General features: G+C 45.5%; 1 long non-coding RNA gene across 1 annotated transcript in view; it reads left to right on the forward strand.

Annotated features, from left to right (window-relative positions):
* The first annotated feature begins 819 nt into the window (after positions 1–819).
* The window catches only part of LOC114814174, a 40,836-nt gene continuing 26,081 nt past the window's right edge, over positions 820–15,574 (forward strand). Inside the window, exon 1 of the long non-coding RNA XR_003761920.2 lies at positions 820–1,019. This is a non-coding gene — a long non-coding RNA (uncharacterized LOC114814174). The remainder of the gene's footprint in view (positions 1,020–15,574) is intronic.

The raw sequence follows: 15,574 nt of genomic DNA on the forward strand, positions 1-15,574 counted from the left end.
ACATATCCATCAGTTATTCACTCCCTCCAGACCGTGAGCTTGTTCTGGGCGGGGAATGTGTTCACCAACTCTGTTGTACTATATTCTCCCGAGCGCGTAGTAAAATGCTCGTCACAGAGTAGGCGCTCAGGACGATTGATTGACTTCTGTCTAAAAGTTACCCGTACAGTTAAAGAGGTCCACGTACCCTACCTTGCTGTCTTCAAGGAAAGTTAACGTACGAATCAAATTCCAGCAGCATGGAATGTAGAATGGCTTAGTGGGGAAAGCTGAGGACTGAGAGTCAGGAGACCTGGGTTCTAATCCTGCCTCTGTCACTAGCCTGCTCGGTGACTCTGCTGCCGCTCACCGTCTTTGTGCCTCAGTTTCCTCATCTCTAAAATGATGACTAAGTAGAGAAGCAGCGTGGCTCAGTGGAAAGAGCCTGGGCTTGGGAGTCAGAGGCCATGGGTTCGAATCCCGGCTCTGCCACTCGTCAGCTGGGTGACTGCGGGCAAGTCACTTCGCTTCTCTGTGCCTCAGTTCCCTCATCTGTAAAATGGGGATTAACTGTGAGCCTCACATGGGACAACCTGATTACCCCGTATCTACTCCACGCTTAGAACAGTGCTCTGCATACGGTAAGCGTTTAACAGATACCAACATTATTATTACTATTATCATCACCTAGTCTCTCTTCCCCTTAGACAGCGAGCCATATCCAGGCCAGGGACTGTATTTAATCGGACTGTATTCTATGTCGTCTTCTCTGGGGGCCAGGCAGCGCTGGAATAAAAGCTGATGCATCCTGATCCCAGGGGAGAATGAGAAGTAGGCTGGGATATGCTCCTTTCTCCCCAGTCAGCTCACCAGCCAGAGCTGTTTGTTCACCCAACATTTCTTATAATGCAATCTGCAACATTCCACTATTCTGTTGCTGGTAATTTTCCGGAATAAGCTCTGAGATTCAGGAGCAGATGGTTCACTGCTGACAAAGGAAGATTTAGGTGGAGTGCCCCGAAATGAATTACCGCTGGAAGGTAAGGAAGGAAAGCACTTATTCGTTTCTCATGAGATGGGCTCAGATTTACCCTGTTCTATGCTAACGCATGTTCCGTTCACTGTGATTTTGTATTGATTCAGGCAAGTACTGCTGCGTTCTCTTTCTCTACAGCATTTTTTTTCTTGTCCGTAATCATGGGAAGACCTGGCATTTGCGATTGCTGTATTCAGTGTAATCACTGACCTAAACAACCACTCTTTTCCCTAAGGTCAGGGAGGTTAATTGGAGCTCTGCCCGCTGGCCTAGAAATAACAACTCGGCATAGAGGATTCTCTCGCTGTTAAATCAGAGAGGTTTCACCCGGCAGGATCCGCCGATCATTAGGACTCTGCAAGATAGCCGGGAAGGGCAGAAAGACTGACTTTCCCGAAATAAACTAAAGGCTATTGGGAAGCCCCAGTAGTGTATTTTTACTAAAGAAGATAATTGACCCCCACCCTCCTAAAACTAAATAAAACTCTGGGAGACATCTGATGAGCGAGAGAGGGCGGTGGGAGGGAAATGCATGAGAGACACTGAGAAGAGGAGAGACACCGGGGGCGGAGACATTGGAGGGAAGAGTGAAAGTTAACAGAGGGAATAATAATAATAACGTTGGTATTTGTTAAGCGCTTACTATGTGCAGAGCACTGTTCTAAGCGCTGGGGTCGATATAGGGTAATCAGGTTGTCCCACGTGAGGTTCACAGTCTTAATCCCCATTTTACAGACGAGGGAATTGAGGCACAGAGAGAGAAACAATGAAGGAAGTAGAGAGAAACTTGGGAGAGAGAAGAGGGAGGCTTGAAAGAGAGGGGGGAGAGAGATGATGAAAAATATACTGGCGATGGGGAGAGAGACACGGAAAAAAGGGGAGAGATGCATTGGAGAAAGGGGAGAGACCCATTGGAAGATGGAAGAGAGACAATGAAGATAAGGTTGACACTTAAGAGAGGGATGAGAAACAATCAGGGGGGAAGAGACAATGAGGGGGAGTGAGAGAATGGGGAAAAGAGAGAGACACTGTGGAGAGAGACAGTTAGAGAGGCAGCAGGGCTTAATGGAAAGAGCGTGGGCCTGGGAGACCTCTGGGTTCTAATCCCTGCTCTTCTCTGCTTCAGAGCTTTATTGAAGGCACATTTCCTCCAAGAAGTCTTCCCTGACTAAGCCCTCCTCTCCTCCCACTCCCTTCTGCGCCGCTATTATCTGCTCCTTCATTAATCCTCCCTCCCACCCCCACAGCACAGAGGTATATATCTGTATATGTAATTTATTTATTTACTTATACTAATGTCTGTCTCCCCTTTCAGACCGTGAGCTCGTGGTGGGTAGGAATGCGTCTGTTGGTTGTTATACTGTACGCTCCCAAGCGCTCAGAACAGTCGTTTGCACACGATAAGCGCTCAATAAATATGATTGAATATGTGGCTCCCAATCTAAGTAAGAGGGAGAACAGACAAGTTAATAGCCATCTGACAGATGATGAAATCGAGGTCCAGAAAAGTTAAGTGACTTGTCCGAGGTCACACAGCAGGCAGTTGGCAGAGCCAGTATTAGAATCCAGGTCCTCTGACTCCAAAGCCCATGCTCTTTTCACTAAACCAGACTCCTTCAAATTAATCTTCTGCTGGGGCAAGTTAGACAGAACCAAATAACTCTGGGAACATAATAATAATAAAAATTACAGTATGTGTTAAGCGCTTACTCTGTGCCAAGCACTGTTCTAAGTACTGGGGTAGATACAAAGTAATCAGGTTGTCCATGTGGGGCTCACGGTCTTCATCCCCATTTTACAGACGAGGTAACTGAGGCACAGAGATGTGGAGTGACTTGCCCAAGGTCATACAGCAGACAAATGGCGAAGCCAGGATTAGAACCCAGCTCTTTCTGACTTTCAGGCCCATGCTCTACCCACTAGGCAACACCGATTCACATTATCAACGGTATTTACTCAATGTGTGCTGTGCGATAGAAGAAGACCCAATCCCTGCCCGTAAAGAGTTTACAACCCAACCGGTGGATTTACAATTTTGGAATGCCTCGTTATGATCACACCGAATGCCACCATTGGGTAATGATAATAATAATCATGATAATAGTACTTGTTAAGCACTTACTATGTGCCAAATCCTCTTCTAAGTGCTAGGGTAGATACAAGCTAATCAGATTGGACACAGTCTCTGTCCCATATGGGGCTCACAGTCTTAGTCTCCATTTTACAGATGAGGGAATTGAGGCACAGAGAAGTGAAGTGACTTGACCAAGGTCACACAGCAGACAGGATTAGAACTCAGGTCCTTCTGACTTCCAGGCCCATGCTCTACCCGCTAGACTATGCTGTTTCCTCTGTGCGCAATATGATCGCGGCACTCCTGCTGCTCAACAAAATCAGAAGGTTGACGATGTGCACGTACAGAGTCCGAGGTCTTGTACATATCCTGGAATTACCTTTAGTGTAATTACCGTGTTCATTCAGCGACTGTCCAGAGCCATTATTCATCCCTGGGTAGAAACTGAGATCGAGGAGATGTTTCCCTTCAGTATGACCCAACTAAAGAGAAGACACCGAGGACTGCATCCAACCCAACAAAACTGAAAGAAAACCGGACTCTAATCAATATTTCCACAGAGAGCTCAATAGAAAACCTTTACTCTTCTGCTCTCAAAATAATAGAAAAGCAAACTACATCAAACGTGGATATGTTCTCAGGCATTTTTCTTTTCTTCAGTCAGACTCAGACCTGTATCCTATCAGAGGTCTCTCTCCGCTAAGCGGATCCTCAGCAAATTCTCTTGTTGCTCATTGCAGTCAGGGAACCATATCTGCCAACTCTGTTGTACTGCACTCTCCCAAGCGCTTAGTGCAGTGCTCTGCACCTAGTAAGCGCTCAATACCACTGATTGATGCCGGTGGGATCCCTCAAGGCTCAGTTCCGGCTCCCCTTCTCTTCTCCCTCCCCTTCCACCGTAATCAATATTTGATCATTCACACATACAACCTTCAATAAACGCTGCTGCTGCTGCTGATGACTCAAGCAGTATGATTTTGTTCAGTTCTGCTATTAATCAGGAATACGCCCTTCGATATTAATGGAATCCTTTTAAGCCATTAACATCCATCAAGTCTGAATAATGCCCTTTTAATGTCAGTAAGTTGCTTCTTAAAAATCGCCGCTTTCTCGGTAGAGTACTGTAACCCATCTCTTAAGTAACTAAATGGAGATAATTTACCTAAAGCTAAAAAACAGTACCGCCACAGTTAAAAAATAAAAGCGTCTCGCAAAGATAAAAGCAATATGCAGCTGAATTGGAGGCCTACGAAATTAATGTCTACTTAGGTAAAGATTTATTAATTTATCCCTTAAAATAATCTATTAGTGGTTTTAGAGGGATCATTTGTCCATCGGATCTGAAAAAGAATTAGACGAGTTGGAGCATCCTTCTTGGCCCTGGATTACTGAGTGACTTTGTGTTGGTGTTCTTGTAAATAGTGGGTCAAATTTTAATGAGGTCTCGAAGAACTGATCTGCTTCTTGGGCTATGGATATCGCCCTTGTCAAGTCAGGTCTGACTCTGGCAGGATAACATTTGCCCTAGGCAGAACTGGAGGGAATAAATCACGTCAAGGTGAGTGGGGAGTTGCCATGCAGATGAGATAATATGGACACTCACTTATAGGTGTCTCCTTCAATTACTGGAGCGATACAATTTGCAGAGAGAAAGAAAAAGAGAGAGAGAGGGAGACGGAGAGAATGGAAAACCCGACCTCCTCACGAACGGCTTGGAGGCTCGCCACCTTCCGTCCCCAACTCACCTATTGGTCCTCTTCACCCTCTATTCCCCAACTCACTCTCCTCATTCTTCCCACACCAAGCTTCCAGCTGTACCTCGCTTCTGACTCTCCCACATGCGCCCCCTCGGTCACCCCGTTCCCCAGGCCGGGAACTTCCTCCCTACATCAGAGCACAGCTCTTCCCACAGGATTTCCACGATGGACTTCCCAGGACCCTGTGGAAATCACTGTGGGCAGGGCATGCCTGACTTTGTCACTCTGTGTTTGCGCAGCAGCATGGTTTAATGGTCTGGAAGTCAGAGGACCTGGGTTCTAACCACCGCACCTCCAGCCTCCTGCTGTGTTGCCTTCGACAAGTCACTAACTTCTCGGTGTGTCAGCTTCCTCATCTATGAGATGGAGAATAAATACCTGTTTTCTCACTCTCTTTTCGAGGAGGAGGCCACGAGGGGCAGGGCCCAAATTATATCTACCCCAGTGTTTAGCACAGTGATTGGCAACCTCTGGGTACTCAGCAAATACCACAATTATTACTATTAGTAGGACACTACACTACAGTCGGGGTTTGCTTAATTAAAAGAGGCAGCATGGCCTAGTGGCTAGAACACAGACCTGGAGGTCAGAAGGACCTGGATTCTAGTCCCAGTTCTGCCACTTGTCTGCTGAGTGGCCATGGGCAAGTCACTTAATTTCTCTGTACCTCAGTTGCCTCATCTGTAAAATGGCGATTAAGACTGTGAGCTCCAAGTGGGACACGGACCGTATTCAACCTGATTACCCTGTATCTACCCCAGCGCTTAAAACGGTGCCTGGCACAGAGTAAGTGCTTAACAAATTCCATGAAACAAAATCTAATTGCTACCTACTCCTACTCCTCACCTGCAAGTTGTAAGTTCCTTAAGGACAGAGAATTCCTATCATTTCTACTGTACTCTCCCGCACGGTGTTCGTCCCCACCAAGGTGATCAATAAATGGGACTGAATGAAGGCATAATTTGGGAGTCTCCGAACTACGTTTTGCTTTTGACCACCTATAGAGATGCTTCCCTACCCCGAAACACAGAGCCAAATAAGCTCATTGTGGGCAGAGAACGTCTTTACCAATTCTGTTAAACTGTACTCTCCCAACCACTTAGTACGGCAACAAGATATTACAAGATATTACGACAAGGCAACAAGATATTGTGCTCTGCGCACAGTAAGAGCTCAATAAATACCACTGACCCATTGATCAAATATGAGGACCAACTAGGAAGCTATCTCTGTCCACCTTGAATTCCTGACCTATAAAGAGTTGTTTAGAGATCTTCCTATTACCTCAACAATTTGCCCCGACCTTAACTTTGAGCTATACTTTCAAAGGATCACAGAGTCTTTTCTTAGTTTCTAAATCACTTCTGATTTTCCAAGGTGTTTCATTATCAAGCTCTAAAAAGGAGGTGTTTTTCTAAACCACGCTACTGCTTGTTAATATGCCCACAGAACGATGCTCTTCACACCTAAGCTAATTGAAATCATTGGCGATAAGCTGACTTTTGCCAGGGAATCACTGTCCACTGTGTCTGGAGGTGACAGTACTAAGAGATTTGATTGCTGTATGTGTGGTTCTGTGTCGCTGGATGGTCTGAGGCAGCTTCCCTTCTGAATATGTGAGGTGTACAATATAACGACACTGCAGACACATTCCCTGCCCACAATGAGCCCTCAGACTAGAGAGGGAGGCAGACATTACTAGACATAAATAAAATTACAGATAAGTACACAAGTGCTGTGGGGCTGAGAAGGGGGGATGAATAAAGGGAGCAAGTCAAGGTGGTGCAGAAGGGAGTGGGAGAGAGGAAAGGAGGCTTAGTCAGGAAAGGCCTCTTACACAGTAAGGCCTCTGCACTTAGTAAGCACTCAATAAGTACCATTGATTTATCGATCCTGCAATCTGTAGCAGAAGGGCAAAGGTCTTGTGTACAACTGAGTTGTTTAAAGCGTTTTCAATTTACAAGGGATGGTACATAATATTATGCACGGGAGGGCAGAAGTTCAATGATTCCCATATGTAATCCTACGATCGACGTCGTTTCCGCATGGTTAAGTATCTGACCGGCTACTGATTGTTCATAGTCCAGTGGATGCTTCATAAATCTCTTGCTGCCTGGGAAAATCGGTTCCCTCAAGTAAATCGCCTTCCCAAGTGCCCACGATGAAAGAAAGTCCACCCGTGTCCTTGCTGCTGAAAGATGACACCAGGAGTGATTTTTTTTTTTTTTTTTTGAATGCCCAGATCACTTTACAACTGGTCACTGAAGTAGTTTTGGTGGGGAGGAGGGGGTGTCGAGCTCATGGGCCTGGACCTTCTTCCAAAGTCAGCGCGTTGGAAACAGATGTTAAGGGATCAGTTTCCAGAGGTCAAAACTGTGTGGGGACAACGGCAGCACTGTGGCAGTGTGGTTGAGGGGTTGGAGCAAGAGCTAACATGAACTTCAAGTAGTCCAAGAGTGGCCGTACTTATGATTTTGGAGGAGGAGGCCAGCCCGACAAACCGCAGCCTCGCACCCACCCGCCCAGAACTTTTCGTTTTAGATTTTAAAAATCACCCTAGACATTCCATCTCCTTAATCTCACCTCCGCTCAACACCCAATCCTTCTTCCAAATCACTGAACACACCCAGGGTTCATCGTCATCAATGGTATGAAGCGAGTGCTTACTATGTACAGAGCACTATACTAAGCCCTCCGGAGAGTCCAGCATAACAGCGTTGGTAGACACGTTTCCTGACCACAATGAGCTTAAAGGCTAGAGGCGGGACAGACGTTAATATAAATGATTAATTTATAAAATATAATTAAAGGTACACACATAAGTGCTGTGATGTTGAGAGCGGGGCAAATATCAAACGCAGAATTCGGGGCCAGAAACGACTTGATTCCTGCCCTAGTGGAGTTCATGCTCTAATGGATTCTTATTGAACAAATCAGGGATGCCTTTCGACAGTTGTTTTCTTTTTTTCTGTAGGATTTTAAAATGTAAATTCAAGCTCAGCCTGACTCTCTACTCCATCTCTCAATCTCTCCTCTTGTGCAAGGTGACATCTACTTAATACAGTCCCAATGGTTATCTCTTGCTCCACACAATACCTCACTGAGATGCTCGCGGAGGCAGCCCTGACTCTTTCCCTGCTGCCCTTCCGTGCGGACCACCCTCTGGGCACTGACCCCCTCCCCCCACACCCAAATCGAGGCTGCAGGTGTGATCTTTTGGGAATTCCCATGACCTAATCTCACCCTGTGCAGGAAGGAAAGCTGGGTTCATTGAAAAGAGAAATGAACTGTTCAGCCCAGAACGTCACACCTAATGATTATGGATCCTTAAAACAAAGAGCTGATTAGCACTTTCTATTCTGTAGCCTTATTCCTTTCCCGAGAGAAAATGAATATCGGGCTCTTCACCGCCTCACATTTGTGAATCTAAACTGAGAAAAACATGCCTATCCGGGTGCTGACTAATGCATTCTTCGGAAACAAAAGTCTAGGGGCAAGTAAAGGAGGAGTGCAGCCTAGTGGAAAGAGCTTGGGCTTGGGAGTCAGAGGACCTGGGTTCTAATCGCTCTGCCAATTGCTTGCTGGGAACCTTGGGCGAGTCACAACTTCCCTGAGCTTCAGTTTTCTTAACTCCAAAATGGGGATTAAATACACATTCTCCCTTCTACTTAGACTGTGAGCTCTGAGCGAGACAGGGACTGTGTCCGACCTAATTAACTTGTACCTACCCCAGCGCTTCGAACAGTGTTTCACACATGGTAACCACTTAACAAATGCCATAAAAAGCACCCTATCGTAACAGTCTCCTGCTTTTATCAGGGGATAATTCATTTAACGCCAGGCTCACGGAGGGATGCCTGGATCACCAACATGGCAGAAAATGACTCTGTTCTACTGGTCCCAGCCCATATTGACAAAATGGGCTCATTTTAGAAAATCCAGGTTATGCAAGCTGATCAGAAATCCATCTTTTGGTAAACTGTACATTAGAAAGCGTTCTACGACGTCAAAGACCGAAAAAATGGCAACAACAAGCTCAAGGCTCTTATCCTTTAAAGGATGCTTCTATGCCCTGCAAGAGGCAACACTCTTAAAAAACAGGAAAGTCACTATTTACACCCTATCGCACCCAGTAGCAATCGTATCCACATCTTGGACTGCCAACAGCGCAGGAACTGCATCGTATTTGAAAGAAAGTTTCGTGCTTTGCCTCGATCAACTGAATTTACTGAGCAGTTACTGTGTGCAGAGCATTGTACTAAGCGCTTGAGAGAGTGCAGTATAAAAGAGTCGGGAGACCCGTTCCCTGCCCACCACGAGCTCAGGAACCCGGAGGCTGCATCATGTAAGAAACTGGAACTGCTCAGCTTTGGGCATTTATATGCATATATGGCAGAACAACATCAATTTACATCGCATTCAATTTCAGAGAGTTTCCATTCTCTGAGTCGGCCGCTTCTGAAGTTATTGATTCCCTATACTGCAGATGGCACTTTTTTTTTTTCCTTCTCTGATTTAAATAGATTTCTCTCTCTGCTGCTCTCTCCAGATTTCAAAGAAGAAGCTAAAATGCTAAACCAAAATGGAGTCACAATTCTATTTTGCTGGTGGTTTCAGGGAGGCCCGAAAGAGCCTGGGCAGGAGAAGCTTATGGTCTTAGATCAGGAACTATGTGTTAGTCCAGAGTTTACTCACTCCAATTCTTCCTTTAGGCCAAGTGCCCACGTTTTCGAGCTGCGTTAAACTTCTCGGAGTCTCCTGGGCCGCTGTCTCGCTGACACACGTGGGGAGGAAGAACATTCATTTCTCAAAGTGTAACTTCTCAGTAAGACTCCCAGTAAGAGAGCCCTAAAATTGTAGATTGGAGTGGCATAGGTTTTGTTTCTGAAATCAAAGGAGGGGAAAAATGGATTTAAACTATAGAGTAGAGAAATAGGAAGGAAGCAGCCATTTTCATGAACCTGACCCTGACTATGGCTCCCATTAATCAGGCGTCTTTCCGTCACCAGTGGACACACCATCCTCCCACCAGATGGATCACTGGGACTGGGGAAAGAGAAAAGCATGTGGGCAAGTCACTTAGCGGCTCTGTGCCTCAGTTACCTCATCTGTAAAATGGGGATTCAATACCCATTCCTCCGTCTACTTAGACCCTGAGTCCTATTTGGGCCAGCGACTGTAGCCGACCCGATCACCTTATCTCTCTCCCAGTGCTTGACACATAGTAAGTGCTAACAAATACCACCATTATTGTACATTCCAAGTGCTTAGTACAGTGTTCTGCACATAGTAAGCGCTCAATAAATACTATTGAATGAATGATCACTTGTCCTCTAGACTGTAAGCTTGTTGACAGGCAGGGAATGTGTCTGTGCCTGTTGTATTGTACTCTCCCAAGTGCTTAGTACAGTGCTCTGCACATGCTAAGTGCTCAATAAATATGATTGAATGACTAATTATCATTGATAAACGCAGCAAGGGTCAGTCCACATATGTTCACAGTGCAGGTGGGGCTGTAGATGGCTCTATCTGTAATTTATTTTAAGGTCTGTCTCTCCCTCTAGAATGTATGCACCTTAAGGGCAGGGATCATGTCTACCAACTCTTTTGCAATGTACTCTCCCAAGCGCTTAGCACAGTGGTCTGCTTTAAGTAGTCAATATCATCGATTGATGGACTGATTTCAGCCACACATTCACCCCTTAGGTGAACTCCACCATCAAAAGAGTCTCCTTGCAGTACAATGGAAGTCTCAGTGCTGGTCGCAGAATATCCCCTCAGCACTTTCTGTCCTGGATATACTTGTCCAGCTAAATCGACAGATTAAAGATGAATACACAGTTATTTTCGTTTGCCTAATCTCTTCAACTGAGGAAGGAAACTGAAGTTCCCTTGGTGCCATCCCTTCCTGAAAGGCTTGGATCACAGAAAATAACCTGTTGAAATGAAAGCGTTCGATATTCCAATAACTGTGGATGAAAACCGGCGTTAGAGTACAGAGTCAAAGCCTGCATTCCTGGGGTCTCCGGCATAAAGAACAGCAGGGAGACTGTTAAAGGCTAAAATGACTCTGCCTATAAACATTCAAGCTACTGATTCATTCATTCAATAGTATTTATTGAGCGCTTACTATGTGCAGAGCACTGTACTAAGCGCTTGGAATGAACAAGTCGGCAACAGATAGAGACGGTCCCTGCCGTTTGACGGGCTTACGGTCTAATCGATGTAGACTGTATTCTAGCGGGTGAATTTTTTTTTGTCAACTGACTGAAAGTCTGTGGTCTGAGGAAGGTTATGGGCCAAAGGAACTCTGTCCAGCCAGGTGGAAACGTTAAATTCCTATTCTGCAACTCCCAACAAAGATTTACAGGTGTCAAAGGGAATGCAGGTACCCTTCAAATTTGAAGATGTTCCTGAAAAAAAAAACACAACTAAATCAAAAAAAGCTTTTAAGAGCCTGAAGGCACTGGTATATAGTCTTTTTTTCCAAAAAAAATTAAACTAAAGACCTAAAGGCAGTAATAGTGTCCATTCTTGTTACGGCTGTGAGACCTCGACCAGCCACGGAAAGAATAACTGTTTTCATGAGCCATTCAATCAGTACCACTTCAAAATCAAATGTCAGACCATTGGACACCATAATAATAATAATAACTATTATTATGGTATTTGTTAAGAACTTACTATGTGCCCGGCACTGTACTAAGCGCTGGGTGGATACAAGAAAATCGGGTTGGACACAGTCCCTCTCCCACATAGGGCTCCCGGTCTTAATCTCTATTTTACAGATGAGGTAACTGAAGGACAGAGAAGCCAAGTGACTTGCTCAAGGCTACACAGCAGACAAGTGGCAGAGCAGGGATTAGAACCCATGACCTTCTGACTCCCAGGCCCATGCTCTGTCCACTCCACCGTGCTGAGGTCCTTGGGTGCCAGTGAGCTGACTGGCGCTTTCATTCACTCATTCAATAGTATTTATTGAGTGCTTCGTGAGTGCAGAGCACTGTACTAAGCCCTTGGGAGAGAACACTCTAACAATAAACAGTCGCATTCGCTGCCCATAACGAGCTTACAGTCTAGGTCAGTGCTCGCCTCACCCGGCAAAGATGGTGCCACAATTAATCAATCAATCAGTCCATGGTGCTTATTGTGTGCAGAGCACTATACTAAGTGCTTGGGAGAGTACAGCAGAACTGATGGACACGAGCTCGTTGTAGACAGGTAATGTGTCTGTTATATCGTACTCTCCCAAGCGCTTAGTACTCACAAGTCACTTGATTTCTCTGGGCTTCAGTTACCTCATCTGTAAAATGGGGATTAAGAGTGTGAGCCCTATGTGGGACAGGGACTGTGTCCAACCTGACAACCTTGTATCTACCTCGGCAACTAGACCAGCGTTTGGTACGTAAAAAGCACTTACCAAGTACCATCAGCACTATAGTGAGCACTCAATAAATACAATTAATAATAATAATTATTATGGTTTTTGTTAAGCGCTTACTACGTGCCACGCACTGTTCTAAGCACTGGAGAAGAGACACGGTAATCAGGTGGTCCCACTTGGGGCACACAGTTTTAATCCCCATTTTACAGATGAGTTAACTGAGGCACAGAGAAGTTAAGCGGCTTGCCCAAGGTTACACAGCAGGTAAGTGGCGGAGCCGAGACTAGAACCCACGGCCTCTGACTCCCAGGCCCGTGCTCTTTCCACTCTGCCACGCTGCTTCAATTGATTGATTGATACTTGCCCACAAAGAGCTTCCAGTCTAGAGGGAGAGACGGGAAGTAAAATAAACTGCAGATGGGAAATGGCAGAGTGCAAGGTTATGTACATTAAGTGCTCTGGGACTGGGGGTGATATCAGAGTGCTTTAAGGGGTACAGATCTAAGTGCAGTCGGGCAAAGCAGCCAAGCGGATGGATTAAATAAGAAACGGATCATTAAGCCAAGATGATAACGTGAGCACCGGAAGCCAACAGAGTCCTAAGATCCGAGGATGATATTTCCCGCTTATTAACATTTTAGGTTTGCCTAAAACAATATTTCTTTTTGCCTTCAACTGAGATTTCAGGACTAGGCCCACGACTGTGCATCAGTGTGCCCGCCTGGACCACGGAAACCATGGAAACACTTGGCATGGAAACACAAGTACATAAGCAAGAAAACCGGGAAAGGGGACTGGCTAAATAAGTGCAAAATGCCTGTAGTCAGATTCTAAAGCACAATTAGTTATCTTTAATAAACTAAGGCTTCTTTATCATAGTGACTTTTAACTTCTACCATCAGTCATCAGTCTTGGTAGATAAATGTGCTGACTGGTCTTTTGAAAAGCTAGGGATTTCATCGATTTTTGTGTCAGGTAATGAACACGTTGACAGGGATCTGTAGCTATACAGGGAAACAGAAATGGAAATGATTTTCCTTGAAATAAGCCCGAGCAACTCGGTGCCAAGGAACTCCATAGTGGCAGGGGTGAATCCACATTTCGGGGCAGCAAGTCATGGCACTTGCCAACCCCATCCGCGGATACGGAGATTTATCTCACAACTGTTAACAGCCTGAATAATGAATTGCTGGATAATGGGCCTATTCCAAGGATGCATTCCAAGAAGGTCCATCCGGTTTGCCTATAGCCTGGGGTTTGAGTTTTGACTAAACCCCAAGTTCAGGAAAACTCAAGCCATAGAACCTCAGTGATGCTATACATGTGCGCAGAACCTTCCACCACCATGGCTCGGTGCTTCCAAACAGACTCACGCTGTCGAATGTGATGGTGCAACGGAAGAAGTGAGTGCCTGTCCCCCGAGTAGCAGAGGGGAGCTAGTCACTTTGCTGGGAAAATATACAAGGTCCTCAGCTCCTCCCTTCCCCATCGCCAAACACACCCCGAAGGCGGCATCTTCCCACTCAAGAAGATGGGATGCCACAAAACCGGCTTCGGTTGAGCGATTCCTTACTGACCCCTCACTTGAAAGCATCTCAGGGCCTTCTAGATCTGCCAGCGACGTATCCTGGCCAAATTGGGCTTAGACTTTCCAATTAGGCTCTCATCTCGTCTCCGAAAGCTTATATCCTATTGACTGTGTGATGGGAAACTTCACTAATGACCTTCGGCAAAATCTATGATATTGACATTGCAGAGATCCTGGCTTCTAGGACGATAATGAGGTGGACGAAGCCGCTCTTTCCTATGTTTCTCGAGCTCTGATTTTTCAGGCTTGCCGAAAATGGGAATCATAGGCCCATTAGAAGTTTTTTCACATTGGGAGAATAGATTGAATAACGATTCTCTCCTAAAAATTCGACGTGGAGTGGGGGGAGGGATTTTGGTTGTTGCTTTTATGTGTGTGTGTGTGTGTGTGTGTGTGTTTTGAAATGATTCATCTTCAAAGTGGAGAAACAGACAATGGAGAAAATAATTCGACCCTATATTTCTGTAACTTTAAAGATGGTTTAAAAAAACCCCTAAATTTGCAGTTTCTTTTTTCAGTTTTATATGTGTCTAAACTAAATTTGTTCATTAATATTTGGGTAGTGCAAAATTTATCTTATTCTCTCATTTCCCAAACTTTGTGCTCTCAACTGCCCTCTTCAGACCTTGTGTGTCCCCCGACATCAACCCCAGCCCCATAACACTTGGGTACATAGCTTTAATCTTATGTGCTTCCCTTACTTGGAATTTATTTTAGTATCTCTCTCTCTCCCCCAATAAATTGTAAACTCCTTGAGGATGGGCATCATGTCTACCATCTCTGTCACAGTCTCTGAAGCACTTAGTACAGAGCTCTGCACTGAATAAGCAATTTTTTAAGGGCAATAAGTGCTTACTTTGTCAGGCACCTACTAAACACTGGGGTAGATACCAAGGAATGAAATTGGACTGTCCATGTCCCACATGGGGCTGACGGTCTTAATCCCCATTTTATAGATGAGGTAACCGATGAACAGAGAAGTAAAGTGACTCGACGAGGGTCACCCAGCAGACACGTGGCAGAGTCAGGATTAGGTCCTCCTGACTCCCAGACCCGTGCTGTATCCACTTAATAACTGCTATTGATTGACTGTTTCCAGCAAGGTTGACAAAGAGTCCAGCAACCTCGGGCAGTGTAATCTCGTGATCTTCTCAACAGCCTGATGCAAGATTGCCTCGTCTGAGGATTGAAGCCCTTGAGCACTGTTCCTTGATGAGACCAAAAAATGACATTCACCAACATCCAGACAGGCCAGAGACCTTCTCCTCGCTAAAGAGGTGTGGGTCAGGACGGTCAGAGAAAGTGCTCTTCGCCAGGATCAGAAAATTGACCGATGGGTCAAATGCATTAGAACGGCATAGGCTGAATCGGGGAAGATTAACCCTCCATACTTCTGCTGACAGTGAAGAACTGTGGCAACAGTCAGAGGGAAATGGAAAAGACACTGGGATGCCGTGTCTGCAGGACACCATTTTGAGTAAGAGTATGCTTCACGGCGACGGCACAAATATCTTTGTCCTTCTGGATCGAGAGCCTGTGCCCTTCTCGGACTTGGAGCACAATGCGAGCTGCCTGCTTCTTGACTGACAAGGAGAGCATTATCCGGCTTCTCCTTTTGCGTACCAACTGCCAAGATTTCACAGTTTCCTTGAATCCTATGACGACAACGAGCAACTGTTGACCCGATCTGAAACTGTGATGCTCCACCCAGGAAATGAGTGCTTGCTTTTGGACAACAGTTTTCTTCCTCCGAATA

The sequence above is a fragment of the Ornithorhynchus anatinus genome, chromosome 9, assembly GCF_004115215.2.
Source record: "Ornithorhynchus anatinus isolate Pmale09 chromosome 9, mOrnAna1.pri.v4, whole genome shotgun sequence".
Lineage (NCBI taxonomy): Eukaryota > Metazoa > Chordata > Mammalia > Monotremata > Ornithorhynchidae > Ornithorhynchus > Ornithorhynchus anatinus.